Source organism: Pelophylax lessonae, assembly GCF_965119305.1.
Source record: "Pelophylax lessonae genome assembly, chromosome: 1".
In the NCBI taxonomy this organism is placed as follows: domain Eukaryota; kingdom Metazoa; phylum Chordata; class Amphibia; order Anura; family Ranidae; genus Pelophylax; species Pelophylax lessonae.
The window spans coordinates 229,377,468-229,394,856 of NC_138768.1; the positions used below are offsets into that span (position 1 = coordinate 229,377,468).

At 47.4% G+C, this 17,389-nt stretch overlaps 1 protein-coding gene across 3 annotated transcripts in view; it reads right to left on the reverse strand.

Moving 5' to 3' along the window:
* Positions 1–17,389, reverse strand: part of KDM2B (lysine demethylase 2B) — a 246,416-nt gene that overhangs the window by 191,597 nt on the left and 37,430 nt on the right. The gene's annotated exons all lie outside the window — the stretch shown is intronic.

The following is a 17,389-nucleotide window of genomic DNA, read 5'->3' on the forward strand; positions in this document are numbered from 1 at the left end:
CTCTAGCTGTGCAAAACTGGTAGAGACATACCCAAAAAGACTTGAAGCTGAAACTGCAGGAAGCTGTAACTGCAGGGAAAGGTCATTCTACAAAGTATTGGCTCAGGGGGGCTGAATACAAATGTACGCCACACTTTTCAGATATTTATTTGTAAAACCTTTGAGAGCAATCTATCATTTTCCTTCCACTTCACAATTATGTGCCCCTTTGTGTTGGTCTATTACATAAAATCCCAATGAAATACATTTACTTTCTGGTTGTAACATGACAAAATGTGGAAAATTTCAAGGGGTATGAATACCGTTTCAAGGCATTGTATGACACCAGCCATTGGATGGTTTGACAGTTTGGTTGAGAGCACAACCAATGGGAGGGTTATATTTCCGGCACGTGCCGGAAATGTACATTTTTGAAACTGTTAAATGTATGGATCTATGTCCGCTTTAGCCAAGGTTTACACATTCACACGATTTTGAGCTGGCATTTCATGCTAACTTTGGGGGTGGGGTGATTTCACCTATATCTGTTTGGGTCCCTGCACAGAGGTCTATTGAAATGAATCCAGCCCCCCCCCCAAGTCACCAAAAGTAGTACAGAAACTACTTTTGGGAATCAGTGCAGCGCCGGAAAGTTGGCATCGCACTGATTCAGGCATTGTGCAATTGGCTCAGATTTGACATGTGAAATCGCACCAATGTAAATGTGGGCTTAAGGCCCTTTTACACTGGCGGAGTCCACCAGCGGTTCCGCCAGCTCAGCAGGGGATCTATCCGCTAATCCCCGTTGAGCAGATGGATGACAAGCCCGTGTCTACTCAATTGGTGCAGAGCGCACATTGACACAGCCTGCTGGACCACCTGTCCATTTCATCCGATCCGCTGGACCGCTGAGGAACAGATCCCCATCCGTGTGTTTTTAGTTGTCACGATCAGATGTCGGTGGGTGTCAACGAACACATGTCCGCTGACATCCACTGCTCGATAGAGAGCAATACATGGCCTGATGGGGTCAACCTGAAAAACTGACAGGTAGACCCGATTAGTCCATCAGTGTGAAAGGGAGCTTACAATATATATCAAATAATACATACAAATACTTTTGTGGTGAACAACTGTGCACCAAATTATATAAAATGCAACAGTCAGAGCAATAAAGTCCACATATAATGTGAATGAGCTATGATAACACTACACGTAATGCTGGGTCCAAAGTGATGTTGCACCACACTTCTTCCCAAGCATGAGGTCCTGAGCTATTAATTTGAAAAAAGGACAAAAGAAAAAAAAGGTGAGGAAGAAAGAAGAGGCTATGCTTCAAGGAGGTCCCCTGGCCCTTTAAAAGCACCTTCACTGAGATCCAACCTGAACTCAAAATTACATGGGCAATCCAAGGCACATAGGAGGAAACAACCAAGGTACAGTAGTGGGATGCAATTAAAATGACCAATTTATTAAAGATACTCTAGAACATAGTTATTTTTTACTTTGGGTACAGATCCACTTTAAATATCTGGCGATTGGTTTGTAGGAACTGCTGCAAAAATAAAGCGACCAATAAAATTACTGGCTGCTAAAGGCAACAGCCATATTATTATTTCTACGATTTAGCTTCTTTGTCTGATCTGAAGCGAAACCATTTCTTTCTACTCCCAGTGTACTTTTGCCCCCCATTGATATAAACAAAAATAATAATAATAATTTAAGCATACAATTTTAACCAAAAAATAATTTACTGTGAGCAATGACAAATTTAGTCTTTTAAGTGAGAATGCTAAATGAACTAACATCAACGTAATAATTGCATATCATTTGTAATGCTGGTACAAGATTGGGGTATCTATTGTAGCAAATAAGAAAGGCTCACAATCAAGAGTCCAAGGCTCCGTTCACATATATGTGGGGTAGCTGCGGTCTGCATTGAAAAAGGCTCCTGTGCCTCTTCTGGCAAGAATTCAGACCAGATTTGCACATGAAATGGTGAACAGGGACGCACTGGACCCCTGCTGAGAACCGCAGCCGCAACATGTGTGAACGGAGACTTAACCACACTTATCACCAGAACCAAATGTTTTTTTTTTTTTTTTTTTAATCTGTCTTAATATAAGAGCATGCAATTCATATAGAGCAGGCAATCTATAGAGTTTTCTACATTACAGATTTCAAGTCATAGATTACACAGTAGTGTAATTATATTGTGTTGGTATTCCTCTTAAAAGCCTGGAACACATAAGGAAAAGGGAAAAAAAAAAAAAAAAAAAAAAAAAAAAGGAGAAAAAGGAAGAAAGGAAAGGAAAAACAAAAAACACCACCACCACCCACAAAAAACCCATTTGAAGAGATTGTTCAATAACCTATTCGTTAGTACACAGCTTAGTACAAGAGCCGATTATGACAGTTCATGCAATAAAATAGCTGAAGGGACAAAACAAAAATTTCTCAAAATAGCAGAACAAATGTGCGAAAAATGAATCTAGGTGCAGAGACCAATGCATGAATATGCCAAGACACTCGCAAACACAAAGCCGAAGGCTTGCCGCAAGCAGAGGTGTCACATATACATTACATCAATTCCCATTACACACTGGTACGTAGCTATGTGATTGCAGATCAAACAGGATCTAAGGTGGCAGCTTCCTTGGCTGTAAATGATAAGATGGTTTAGTTCCACTTTATGTGCAGATAAAACGCCTTGACCAAGAGTTACTAAAGGCAAATAGACTGTGCACTTGTTGCAAGTGCAGTTGCTCCAGAGCTTAGTAAATGAGGGGAGGCTTTACTTTGCAAAGAGTGCCCAATCAGAGACATGAAGTGCCCAATCAGAGACATGAACAGTCATTTGTGATCTCGTCCAAAGACAAATTTTAGAGAATTTGTGCAGATAATCCCTAGCTTCATATCCGATTTTTATAAGAGGGAAAAGTCAGGGTTTCTCAACCAGGGTTTCTCCTGAGGTTGCTAGGGGTTCCTTGAGCAATGGTCAATTTCTGCCTCTCAGCTAAGTTCCTGTATCAGTTGTGGATTTTTTACAAATGTTCCCAATACATGTGTAATAATAATAATCTCTCACCTACAGGTGGTTCTAAAATGGCTGCCGCATATTTAATGAACCATGTGCTTGTGAGGGGGGGGGGGGGGAGGTGCAGCCATGTGTGGATGACCTCACTCAAAATGACCTGTGAGTGGACAAGAGGTATGACCACATCCTGTGGGCGGTTTCTTGTGCACAGTACTATAAAAAAGGGTTAATTTGCATGAGAAAGCCTCTTTCCCATCACCCTGACTCCTTGGAGAGTCACACAGAGAAAACATTATGATGTAGGCTTGCTTGTTTGTTCGTTTGGAAGGTTGGCTGTTTGGAAACATGCGGCCAAGACCCCTTTTTGTTGCAGAGATCTATTGGAAACTGTTACAACTACCAAAAGCTAAGTATTTCAATATGTTTAAAGTGTATTTGTTCATGGTAACTTTTATGTGTAAGAAAGCTTTATGTATTATGATGTCCAGTAATGGTAACTTTTAAGATGTGTAAGGAAGCTTTGTGTTTATGATGTCCAGTAAAGTTTTGTTTTATGCTTTTCTATCAAAACTGCTCTTGGTGCCTGCTTTCATTCTAAATATTCACGAGATATGTCAGTGGCTGTCCAGTATACCTGAATTATAAATTTTGTTGTTATCCACCATTTGTTACAGTTCCCAATGACCCTATTGTTCCTTTTTAGCTATGTGTAAGTGGGCAATTCTTCCCAATGGTGACAAGAGTAAGCAGCATTCTTCCCACTGACTGTCACACTAATGTGTCATGATTTGTAGATTTTTAATTTTTAGCCGGGGTTCCACGAGACCAGAAATTTATTTCAAGGGTTCCTCTGTGTTGAAATGGTTGAGAAAGGCTGGTCTAAGTGCTGCTTTCTATGCAGTCAGATTGGAAATATTTGTGAATTTCCAATGCATTGCAATGAGTTTTCTAGCACAGAAAATAAGGGACCATATAAAATGGTCTTCGTGGTACTGGCCAAGTCATATTCTGGCAGAATACGCAAGAGACAAAAAACAGCTGGATTACAGATGTTAGGGATATCTAAGATTGGAGAAAAACTACTTTGTATCCAAAAATGGTCGAAGTTTAGCGCAGCCCAAAATCATAAAGGGTGAAATCTCCAGGTTCTTTATGGCAGTAAAGACTAAAAGGTTATCTGGCATATTTCCCCATCTTGTATAATCTTTCAGCTGTATAGTAAATATGATGTACCAAATTAGAATTCTCATCTTGAGATGAGATAACTGAGCAAGAAAGTAAATCAGAACATCTTCCCACTCTAATAGGGGAGATATGGTATGTCAGTGTGCCAAAGCATAAGGAGTCCTTCAAGTCTTATATATTTGATAAGTGAAGCTTAACCACTTGCCGACCGCTCACGTTGAGGGTACTGCGGCAAAGTGGCTCGTTATCGTTCAGCGACGTAGACCTATGTCGCTGGACAACGCCCCCTCTCGCTGTATTCAGACACAGCGGGAGTCGGGCCAGGGGAGGAGAGGCGGAGAGGGGAGGAGCGGCGGTGATCACCGCCGCTCTTCCCGATCGTCTGGGATCGAGTGTGGAAATCCACCCACTTGTGTAAACAAAATGGGGGGGGATCTCCTATGTGAAAGACCGTCACAGATTACAGGATTCAGCATAGCTGAACCTGCGATCTGTGTCTGTGTCACACAATCCCCTCCCCCCCACACACGTCAGTAAGCATGAGGCATACTTTTAACCCCTTGATCACCAATAAAGTTAACCCCTTCCCTGCCAGTGTCATTATTAAAGCAACAGTGCCTATTTATAGCACTGATTACTGTAGTAATGTCACTGGTACCCCCAAAAGTGTCAGTTAGGGGTCCAATCTGTCCGCTGCAGTCCTGGAAAAAAAAAAAAAATCTTTCCCGTAGTTAGTAAACACGATAACTTTTGCGCAAACCAATCAAAATATGCTTATTGTGATTTTTTATTACCAAAAATATGTAGCAGAAAACAAATTGGCCTAAAATGTTAAAAAATTATGATTTTAAATTTTTTTTGGGGAATGTTATTTATCAGAATGTAAACCAAAAGTGTTTTTTTTTTTTTTTTTTTTAAAAAGAGCATCGCACAGGTGATCAAATACCACCAAAAGAAAGCTCTATTTGTGGGGAAAAAAAGGACATAAATTAAATTTGGGTACAGCATCGCATGACCGCGCAATTGTCCGTTAAAGTAACGCAGTGCCGAATCGCAAAATATAGCCTGGTCAGGAATAGGGTAAAATCTTCCGGTCTTAAAGCGGTTAAAAATACGCTCATTGAGGATTTTTTTTGTCAAAGACATGTAGCTAAATACATTTTGGCCTAAATATGACAAAAATTGAATATATTGGATATTTTTTAACTGTCAAAGTAGAAAGTGTCAATTTCGCAAAATTTTCGCTTTTTTTTTTTTTTATTAATATCACAAAAAATGAAAAGCGCAGAGGTGATCAAATACCACCAAAAGAAAGCTCTGTTTGCGGGGGGGGGGGGGGGGGGGGGGGGGGGGGGGGAGGACGTAAATTTCGTTTGGGTACAGGGTTGCATGACAGCGCGATTGTCAGTTAAAGTCGCGCAGTGCCAAGTTGCAAAAAGTGGCCTGGACGTAAAGCAGGAAAATCCTCCGGTGGTAAAGTGGCTAAAAAAGTATTGTGAAATCAGTATTTAACCACCTCAATACCGGAGTCAGCGCGGATTTCTTGAAATCGATGTTCCAACCAAACTCTTGTAGAGTTCTGACTGATCGTCAGATCGCCCAACAAGGCTGAATGAGAGTCCGCTCTCAACAGGATATCGTCCAGGTACCCAAGTACCATAATCCCCCACCGGCGCAGCAGTGCCAATACTGGTGCTAGTACCTTGGTAAACACTCTGGGAGTGGAGGCGAGACCAAAGGGTAACGCCACAAATTGATAATGCTCCTCTGCTACCGCAAAGCGAAGAAACCGCTGGTGTCCAGCGTAGATAGGGATGTGTAGATATGCGTCCTTGATATCTATGGAGGCTAAGAAATCTCCCTAATGCAGAGACGCTACTACCATGCGGATGGACTCCATCTGAAACTTCTGTACCTGCACAAAGTGGTTCAGGTCCTTTAGATCCAGGATGGGACGCACCTTACCTTCTTTTCTAGGCACGGTGAACAGGTTTGAATAAAACCCCTGAAAACATTCCTGAGCGGGAACCGCCACAATCACTCCTTTCAACAGAAAATTGTGTACCGCCCCTCGCAAGTCCCTTAACCGGACCGAGGATAATTGAAGATTGGATGGGAAGAACCTGTCTGGCGGACGAGACCGGAATTCGATCTTGTATCAGATCTCGGATCAGTTCGGGAACCCATTTGTCCTTAATCAAGGAGGTCCAGGGTTCCTGAAAGAATTCAAGACGTCCCCCCACCCCAGACTCAGATGAGGGCACCCCTTCATGCAGCCAAAGACTTGCCTGCAGGTCCAAATTGACCGGACTTAGAACTTTCCCGACCACGGCTTCTTGGAACCCCCAGAAGACTTAAACGGTTTACCTTTTTCTTGCGACCTGGAGGCACAAAACAGGTTTGTGAGCACTAAAGTAAGGCCCCTGCCTAGTACGCAGTGCCTTGCCCTTAGAGGGTTGGGGCAGATTAGTGCTCTTACCCCCCATGACACCTCTGATCAACTCATCCAGGGAGGATTCAAACAGCCTCTCCCCTGAAAAAGGAAGATCAGTCACAGCCTTCTTAGAAGCCTGGTCAGCAGACCAACATTTAGACATACCATGCGCCTAATAGCAATCCGGACTGCTGATGTCTTGGCCACCAACAAAGCTGAGTCCAGGGACGTATCACACATGAACACCAGGGCTTGGTTTATTAGTTCCAGTGCCGCAGGGGAACCTGTGCCGTTTCCAAGTTACTTTTCAGTAACTTCACACATTCAGTAGTAGTCTGCTCTACTAAAAAATTCATAAAAAAAAAAAAAAAAAAAAAAAAAGGTAGCCCTTAATGTGACTTGCTACCACATGTAAAAGTCGCGACAAGGATTCCACCTGTCTATCACGGGATCTGAAAAGGTTGGAGACACTTCCACCAGTACCAGAGTTGCTTTATTCAACCTGCCCACTGGAGAATCCACTTTCGGTGGTACAGTCCACCTATTGGACACTGTCTCCGCAAAAGGCTAACCGCATGCACCACCAACATGCGCTTAATGTGTCGCCATTGTTTATCCACAATCACCATTCAATCATCAGAATGTAAAGACACCACCCCTCAAGGTGTTTCGCTTCCACGGCGACCATATCTGTCTCAGAATCCGAAGACCCTGCCGATGGAGGTGAGGGCGGAAGGCGTTTGCAGCACCAGAAATGACAAAATCCACTTTGACATCAGGCTTTGCAAAAAAAACTGCAATTTCTGGCTGCGACTGAACCGGAGGGTCCCGCAGTTGCTTCCAGCGTGTCTGCAGGTGAATTTTTATCCTGGGACTCCATTGCTCAAAGTAAAATATTTTTGTGTAATGTCCGTTTAAGACCTAAAAAAACGCGGTTCTCACTGCTATTACTGCAAATTCACAATCTCCGATTATGTAGCAATAGCAGAGCAGAAGAAGAAAAAAAACACAGGGAAACCCAGGAACATTACCAGACCACAGAGAAGCATCCAGCCTAATCAAAACTAAACTAACTGTCTGCACAGGAAGAGACAGAAGCTCTGCCTCTATCATTACAAGCCATGCCACATGCCTGTCCATCCCACGGACCTCAAGAATATGGCCGTTTATACATTCTCAATGGGGAAGTATAGAAAATGTCTGCCCATTCCCACTAATGGGTACACAGATCACAAACAACAGCAAAATTGCGGCCCCCAGAACAATAGGCATCTAAAAAAAGGTCCCTAAGCCAGGGACACACCCAGGACAATCCACCCCCATCAAATAAGCGCCATATCGGCCACATTATTACTGCCCCCTCCTTGCTAGAGGTACTCAGTTTTGTTACAAGCAGTGTCAGAAGAACTACAACTCCACAAAAGGGGAGGGTGCTGTGTCCGTCAATGACCATCAGAGAAATGGATTTAATTGTAAGTCAAAAATCCCATTTTCTCTTTTGTTCATTGACGGACACAGCTCCTGATTGTCATGATCATTGGGACGACCCAAAGCAGTGTTAAAACATGAAGGGTTGGCAGAGCAAAAAAATTCCCAAGCCTAAACACTAGCCAACCAGGCAACAGGAGCTCAACCAAAAACAACTGGAGCCCACCTGAAAAAAAAACAAAAACAAAAAATACACCCTCAAAGAGGATCAAGTCCCCTAAAAAGCAGCCTGCAAAACCTTGCTGCCAAAAAGGAGCATCTGCAGAGATGCTAACACATACACTTTAAAGAACTTTGTGAAAGTGTGCACAGGTGAGCAGGTGGCTGCCTTGCAAACCTGCGTCCCTAACGCCTGATGACAGAAGGAGGAGGAGGCACTGAGAGCCCGAGTAGAGTGCGCCTTGACAGGGAAAGAATAACCTGACCCCTGATGGAATAGGCCTGAATAACCGTCTGTCTGAACTATTTGGAAATGGTTGCAGGAGGCGTACAACCCTTTCCAAGGCCCATCCGTGAGCACAAATAGGGAGTCTGACTTCCTAAAAAAGACTCTGTAGCTGCCAGGTACACCCTAATTGCCCAGACCACATCAAAGGGATGCAGAGCAATTTCCTTTGGATGTTTTGGCCTAGGACACAGGGAAGGCAACACAAGGTCTTCATTCAAATGAAAAGCAGAGAGACAACCTTTGGGAGGAACGACGGACAGGGGCGAAGAACCACCTTCTCTGTGAATCTAAAAGTAAGGATAACGCCGTCAGTTCAGACACCTTACACGCAGAGATGATAGCCACCAAAAAGAGCCACCTTCGGAAACAGTGCAAGAAAGGGAATCTCCCGAAGATTCTCAAAGGGAGGCTTCTGGAGGACTGAAAGCACCAAATTAAAGGTCTCAAGGCAGCAACGGAGACCGCACTGGAGGAACTAAATGTCAGACCCCCTGAAGAAAGGTACGCACCAGGGAGTGTGTGGCCAAGGGTCATTGGAAGAAGACCACCAAAAGCCGACACCTGACCCTTGATGGTACTCGAGACCAATTTCTGTTCAACCCCCCTGTTGAAGGAAGGTCAAGATCCGAGCCACCAAAAAGGAGCGAGGATGAACCTGAAGAGACTCACACCGCACAATGTACGTCTTCCACGTACAATGGTAGATCTTCCTAGAAGTAGATTTCCTAGCTTTTAACAGTGTTGGAATCACGGACACAGATAAACCTATCCTTTAGCACCTGGCTTTCAACAGCCAAGCCGTCAGACAGCAACTGTAAAGCAGGATGGAAGATTGGTCCTTGGGACAGCAGATCCTCCCTGGGAGGAAGCGGACAACGAACGTCAGCGACCAGCCGCCCCAGATCAGCGTACCAAGCCCGGCGAGGCCAGTCTGGAGCCACTGAGATGACTGAAGTCCCTTCTGCCTCGATCCTGTGTAGAAGTCTTGGCAGAAGCTTGGGAGGAGGGAAGGCATAAATCAGACGATACTGATCCCATGGGGCCATCAGCACGTCTGTGGCGTCCGTCAGTGGATTCCTTTACCGAGCCACAAACCTCTGCACCTTTCTGTTGAGCAGAGGCGCCAACAGATCAACCTCAGGGATGCCACACCGGAGACACAACTTATGAAAGAGGGCTGGAACAAACTGTTCTGCCCACCTTAGAATGCCTGCTACCTCCAGAGCACTTTGTGCCCCCCTGGTGATTGACATAAGCCACAGCCGTGGCATTGTCTGATTGAATGCGTACTGGACATTCCTGAAGACGATCCGTCTAATGGTCCAGTCAGATCGCTCAGAGTTCCAAGACATTGAGCAGTAGTCTTGACTCTCCCCATGTCTAAATCCCCTGAGCAGAATTTTTGCAGAGAACGCCTTCCCAGCAGGACAGGCTGGCATCCGTGGTGACCACTGTCAAATACAAGGGGAAGAAGGAATTGCCCAGCCAAAGCGCCTGAGAGCGAAGCCACCATATCAGGGACTCTTTCGTTACCCGGCTCAGCCGGATCTGATTTTGAGACTGCGGAGTCTTGCCAATTTGGCCAGAATCTCCCTTTGCAGGGACCTCGCATGGAACTGTGCAAATGGAACCGCCTTGAAGGTAGACACCATCAGGCTCAGCACCCGCTTGCATGTCCAGAGGGATGACCATCTGCTGGACAGCAGGAGAAGAATTGCAGCCTGCAATTTCTGGAGTTTGTCCAGAGGAAGGAGCACTCTGGCTTAGGCCGAGTCCAGAGTCAGACCCAGATAGTCCATCTTTGTGGACAGAACCAGAGCAGACTTTTGAAAATGCAGAATCTAGCCGAACTTCCTTCAGAGTTCATATGGCGATTTCCAGGTTTTCCACCAGAGCAGTAGGAGACTCCGCTCGCAGAAGGAGGTCATCCAAGTAGCCCAGTACCAAGATCCCCTGTTGGCATAACAATGCTAATACCTTTGTGAAGTCCCGAGGAGCAGAGGTGAGACCAAAGGGTAACGCCACAAACCGATAATGCTTCTCTCCCAAGGCAAAACAGAGGCGCTGGTGACCAGCACATATTGGAGCATGACGGTAAGCGTCCTTGATGTAGTCGATAGAAGCAAGAAAATCCCCCTGATGCAGGGATGCCACCACTGTGCCAATATACTCCATCCTGAACAAAGCAGTTCAGAGCCTCAAGGTCCAGGATTAGACACACCTTGCCTTCCTTCCTGGGAACTGTAAACCGGTTTGAGTAAAAACCCTGAAAATGTGCACTGACAGCCACTGCAGCAGTTAGCTAAATAAATAAATTCAGTTAGACCAGCTTGGTCCAAATAAACTATTTAAAAGTTGGGAGTATTCTACTTGTAGTGTATGTGCGGTAAACACCATCCCCACGTACCAGCCTCTGGAGCATTGAAAAGTGGGCCTTTCCTACAAAGAGTCTAGCAGGATGCATCAGGCTATGTAAGCTATATTCATATAACCCCTTCAAAAACAGAACACATATACACACACACACACACACACACACACACACCTTTACTTCTGGGTTTGTGCACATAAGTTCAGGTAAATGGAAGTACGGGTATTGTTGCATAGCATATCTAGGATTGCTAATGCAGCTATAAGAATGGCATCCCCCATCATGGAAATTTAGGATGTTGTCGATCAAGAACCTTGGCGGAACTTCCAGTAGAGGCGGTTTGGAACGAATATGGTTAGCTCTCTCAATGGTGAGGTTTGAGTGATGTCTGAGGTTAAGGCACAGGTTGTCCTTCATGTCCCCGATTTCAGATTTTTGTTTCCGCTGATTCCTTTGGTCAGCCCTAGATGTCCACAGACATAGAAGAAACAAACGATTATCTGGTGTTCCATTTTGGCGCTGCTGAATAGCCGCCATAATTTGTAACAGGGATGGTTCCTCCTACTCTGGATCCTTCTCCATCCTTAGTAGTAGAGCGTTGATATTGGGGGGGGGGGGGGGGGGGGTGCCTCTATGTAGCGTTGCTTCCCAAGAGAGGCATTGTTGTGTCATTTCTTCCTCCTTGTTTGCGCAGTTTGCATGCTAGCTGGTTCTCTTTTTTTGGACCGCGTCTGAAGGCCCTTTCTGCGAGTTATGTCAATGCTGCAGGACACTCAGGATCCAAGGGGTCCTCGGGTGATTTGGGCAAGTATTCTTGGTGGTCACTATGCAGGATTATGAGCAGGAGTACATTACACAGATGGCCATAGAAAGTTTTTATTTGCATTCAGCATGTAGGCTGTTCGGATACACTTGATAAGCATCTGCAGCCACTGATTACCAAAAGTTTTCCAGCATGTCCCTTCAACAGATGTTTATCAAATAAACAACTTCAAGCAGAGGCAGCTGCACACAGATTTAAATTAAGCCAGTCCCTGCTCAATGTGAGATTAGGATTGGGCCTATACTATTTGGTTAAAAATGGTTTTCCATATTAAAAGGGGTAAGAGATAACCCAAGGGCACTATAGGATGTGAGATGGGAGAGAGACATCACAGAAAAGTCAAAATCTGTACGTATGCAGTAGAGTGGTATTCTCAGCTTCAACTACAGGCAAGGGCAGACACCACTGGGGACCTTCTAACATTATGTTAGAGAGATAGGTTTACTTGACTTTAAAACAGGCATTCTATATACAAATGTAGGCGGTGGCAGTCCGTGTGAGCACAATCTTAACATTTTTCACTGTGTACAGTTGTTAGCTCCAGTGCCTGCAAAGGTATATTAGAATAAGGTTTTGAATATAGACCCTACTGAAAAAACTGGATTTTTGACTTACCGTAAAATCCTTTTCTCTTAAGCTCATTGACAGACGCAGACTTCTTGATTAATATCAGTAGGGATATACTGCCCTCTACAGAAGTAGGACACTAGGCAGGAAAAAGTTCTGGCCACACCTATGGGCAGTCCCAGGGGGCATATCCTCTCTCCCTGCATAGGATGTCATTTATGTAACAAAGCAGTGTCAGAGAATTCAACCCAACCCAACTCAAAATAGAGGGGCGGGTCCTGCGTCTGTCAATGAGCTTAAGAGAAAAGGATTTTACGGTAAGTCAAAAATCCAGTTCTCTGTCGCTCATTGACAGACGCAGACTTCTTGATTAATATCAGTAGGGACGTCCCAAAGCAGTGCCACAAATGAGGGGTGGGATAACAGAAATAAAAATCCAATCCAGAAGGCCCACCGGAGCCAACCAGAAGTATCAAGGACTCATTGAACAAAAGGATGAGACCCAATTGAAAAAAACAAAAACCCCCGAGGTAGACCAACGGTCCCCTCAAACAGCGGCCTGCAAAACCCTGCGGCCAAAAGAGGCATCCGCCGATGCCAGCACATCAACTTTATAAAATTTTGTAAAGGTATGAACCGACAACCAGGTAGCCACCTTGCAAACCTGAAGCACCGACGCCTGATGGCGGAAGGCCCAGGAAGCACTAAGAGCCTGAGTGGAGTGCGCCTTAAAAGGGAACGGAGGAACCCGACCCTTAATAGAATAAGCCTGCACCACCGTCTGTCTGATCCATCTGGAGATAGTCGCGGCAGACGCAGGCAACCCCTTTCTAGGGCCATCCGCGATCACAAAAAGTGAATCAGCCTTACGAAAAGAGTCAGTAGTAGCCAAGTACACCCTGATCGCCCGAACCACATCCAAGGAGTGTAACGCAAACTCCCGAGGATGACTGGGCTTAGGACACAGGGAAGGCAATACAATATCCTCATTCAGATGAAACTCTGAAACCACCTTAGGAAGGAAGGATGGATTTGGACGAAGAACCCCCATATCCCCATGAACCACCATATATGGGGGACGACAGGACAATGCAGCCAGTTCCGACACCCTGCGTGCAGAAGTGATAGCCACCAAAAAGGCCACGTTCTGGGATAAGGTAAGCAATCTCCCTAATATTTTCAAAGGGAGGTTTCTGGAGAACCGACAACACCAAATTAAAGATCCCAGGGCGGCAAGGGCGCGCACACCGGAGGAGCCAGGTGCCGCACCCCCTGGATGAAATTCCTCACCAAAGAATGAGTAGCCAGTGGCCTCTGGAAGAAGATTGCCAATGCTGAGACCTGACCCTTGATAGTGCTCAAGGCCAGCCGTTGCAGAAAGGCCAATATCCGAGCCTCCGAGGAAGAACGTGGAGGAAATCCAAGGGATTCACACCACGCGATATAAGACTTCCATGTGCGATGATAGACCTTTCTGGAAGTCGCTTTCCTCGCTTTAATCAGAGTAGGGATAACTGAAGCAGACAAGCCCCTGTCCTTCAGCACCTGGCTCTCAACAGCCAAGCCGTCAAAGCCAGTGATCGTAAAAGAAGGATGGACGATCGGTCCCTGAGACAGCGGCTCTTCCCTGAGAGGAAGTCGCCAAGGAGCGTCTGCGACCAACCTGACCAAGACGGCATATTAGGCCCGATGAGGTCAATCCGGAGTCACAAGGATGACTGGAATTCCCTCCGCCTCTATTCTGCGAAGAAGTTTCAGTGACAACTTAAGGAGGAGGAAGGGCATACAGCAGCTGGTACTGCCCCCACAGTATTCAGTGCGTCTGCGGCGCCCGCCAGAGGATCGCGGGCTACAACCCTCTGCACCTTTCGGTTGCGCCGAGATGCCAACAGATCCACGTCCGGGGTGCCCCAATGAAGGCACAACTGGTGAAACACCTCTGTCTGAAGAGGCCATTCCCCTTGATCCAGGGTCTGACGGCTGAGAAAGTCCGCCTGTCAATTTTCCACACCCAGAACGTAAACTGCAGAAAGCGCCGGAACAAACTGTTCCGCCCAAAACCTGCCGGCCACTTCCACGGCGGTGGCATTGTCCGACTGAATCCGAACCAAGCAGCCCTGAAGATGCTCGGTCCGGTGAACCAGGCAAAACCTGATCGCTTTCAGTTCCAACACATTTATCGATAACCTGGATACTTTTGGAAAAAAGGGCTTCCCCTGACTGAGCATCAGAGAACGAGGCCCCCAAACCAGAAACTACCTGGTCCGCTCGCTCAGCCGGATCCGATTGTCCAGGGAATCGGAATTCCAGTTCCATTTGAGAAGAATCTCCTTTTGGAGAGTCCGCGTATGACACTGAGCCTGCGGAGACTTTGCACAGAAGAGGAGGTCGTCCAGGTAGCCCAGGACAGATATGCCCCGCTGCTGCAACAACGCCAGGACTGGGGCCCAAACTTTTGTGAAGACCCGGAAAGCAGAGGCGAGACCAAAGGGTAACACCACAAACTGATAATGGTCCCCTCCCACCGCAAAGCGCAGATACCGCTGGTGTCCTGCGTAAATGGGAACGTGAAGATAGGCACCCTCTATGGGCGCCCTTTGCATCCAGTGCTGCACTGCCCCCAACAGAGCCATTAGGCGATTCGGGGACAGTCGCATATTGGAAGGGAAGAACAGCACCGGTAGAAGCGATCGCAACTCGATCTTGTGTTCCGACCGTATGGCCTCGTGAACCGATTTGTCTTGAATACTGTAGAGCCACGGGTCCGGGAACCGGCGAAGACATCCCCCCACCCTTGATCTGGGTTTGGGGCGCACCTTCAGACTGAAGCGGTCTTATCCTCAGGTCTGGAAGGACCGTTTTTTGCTTACCAGACCAGGGTCTCTTGAAACCCCCCGGGGGGCTTTGGAGGACTTTGCCTTATCGCCCGCCCCGGAGGAGCGAAAAAATTTCTTGTGAGCTGTAAAGGAAGGTCCCTGTCTGCGAGGAGGTTCCTTACCCTTATTAGCCTGTGGTAGAAAGATGCTCTTGCCCCCAGTGAGATCCTTAATAATCTCATCCAAGGTAGCACCAAACAGGCGATCCCCCTGAAAGGGGAGATCAGTCAATGCTTTTTTGGAAGCCTGATCCGCTGACCAGCAATTTAACCATAGCATGCGCCGGAGGACCACCGCCGAGATCGACACATGCCCCAGCAATGGGGCAGTGTCCAGTGCGGCGTCACAAACTGTAGCCCCTGCACTATTTGCTCCAGCAACTCCGGCACGGCAGGAGGGAGACTTCTCCCCTCCAGGTCATGGCGTAATAGCTTGGCCCATTCCGTCAATGTCTGTGAAACCAGAGCAATGGTAAACACTGGCCTTAAGGCCAACCCTGCCAGGGAGAATATGGAACGGGACACAGATTCCGCCCTACGGTCAACTGGATCCCAAAAGGATGGGGAATCCTCCACCGGGATAACCGTGGCCTTATTTAGTCTGGAAACCGGCGGATCCACCGCAGGTGGCACAGTCCATTTTTTAAGGAGGGACTCTTCAAACGGGTAGCGCCTAGCAATCCGTTTAGGCATCCCAGGGGGTCGTTTTAGATGGGCCCACTCATCTTTAATAATATCATCAAAGCATTTAGGAAAGGGAAACACCTTTTCCACCTTGGAGGGCTTGCGAGTGCCAAAGGCAACTTCCGTCTGAACTGCATCCACTGATGCAACCTCCAGTTTTAGGGTCTCCCGGACTGACATAATCAGTGCGTCAAACAGTGCCTTGTCCTGTGCTATGGCAGAGGCAGGGAGGTCATCCTCACTGTCAGAGGAGACGGGGCGCGGGACATCAACCCTAAAGGAGGAACCCGCAGCAGCAGCGACCGGCTCAGAATCAGAGTCTGAGGCATCAGACAAGACAGGGGTAGGCGGGGGTCGTTTTTTAGCCCCCCGTCCTTGACAGGCCACCTTCACCCGAGACACAAATTACTCCAGGACCGCCGAAAGCGCATCAATGGTGAGCGGAGAATCGGAGGGCCCTGCGGCCACCTCGAGGGGATCAGATGGGGACACATGTGCAGCAGGGTCCATGGCAATGCCAGGGGAACCTGTCAGCAAAAAATGACAAAATTTAAAAATAAACGAAAAACTTAAAAGAATCCCCCAGCGATACAGCACCCCTCAGTGGTCACATGCCTCGAGACCCCCACAGAGAGAGAGAAGAGAGACCCCAAAAGGCTCACCACAAGATGCATCAGAGTTCAAAGCAGGACTGCTCTCAGCGCTGTCTTACATGACAGGAAGTCCTGTGGAGTGATTTTTCCCGGGTCTAGGGAGGGGCTCCGCCACCTTACACACCCTCAGTAACTCCCACAGCTGCTCAGCTCTCAAGCAAGATGAGTTGGGTGTACCAAGATGGCCGCCTCCATGCAGAGCACATGTAGGCTACAACAAAATGGCGGCCCTGCGCGGTCCGCGGAAAAATGGCGGCCCGTGCAGTCCGCAGTGCCAAAAAAGGGGACCCCCGCGTGCCTACCTCACGGATCGATCAGTGGATGGACCTGAAGGCACAGGTAGTAACCCCCCCGCACGATCGTTTAGGGCAACACCGGCGGCGCACCCCACCGCTTCATATGCGGTCTGTAACCCAGATTGAAGGAGGGGGCAGATAGGTGGGGGGTGCATAACAAGACAGAGGGGAACCCAGGATCATGAGGGTCCGACCATCCCAGGGAGGGGCCCGCGTCCACCCCAAAACCCGTCAGGGGGAGAGGGGGAACATTCTACTCACCATACCGGAACAGGCGGGCGCCAACTCCTGACAGAACCCCTCTCCACCGAGGTGGGGGGGCTGTCGGCCAACACGGACGCCGCGACTCAGATTCAGACTGGTCGTAGGCAACCTGGCGAGACGTTTAACTCGCGGGGCCAGTCCCCGTCCAGCGGGACTAGGTCGCGGCCGACCCAGCGCGGAACTAGGGCCTGCACATGCTCGTAGGCCGGCTGGGGTGACCACTGGATCTCAACATCCAGCCCGTCGCCCAGATCCGGCATAATTGCTTGAAGATCTCACAGGAAC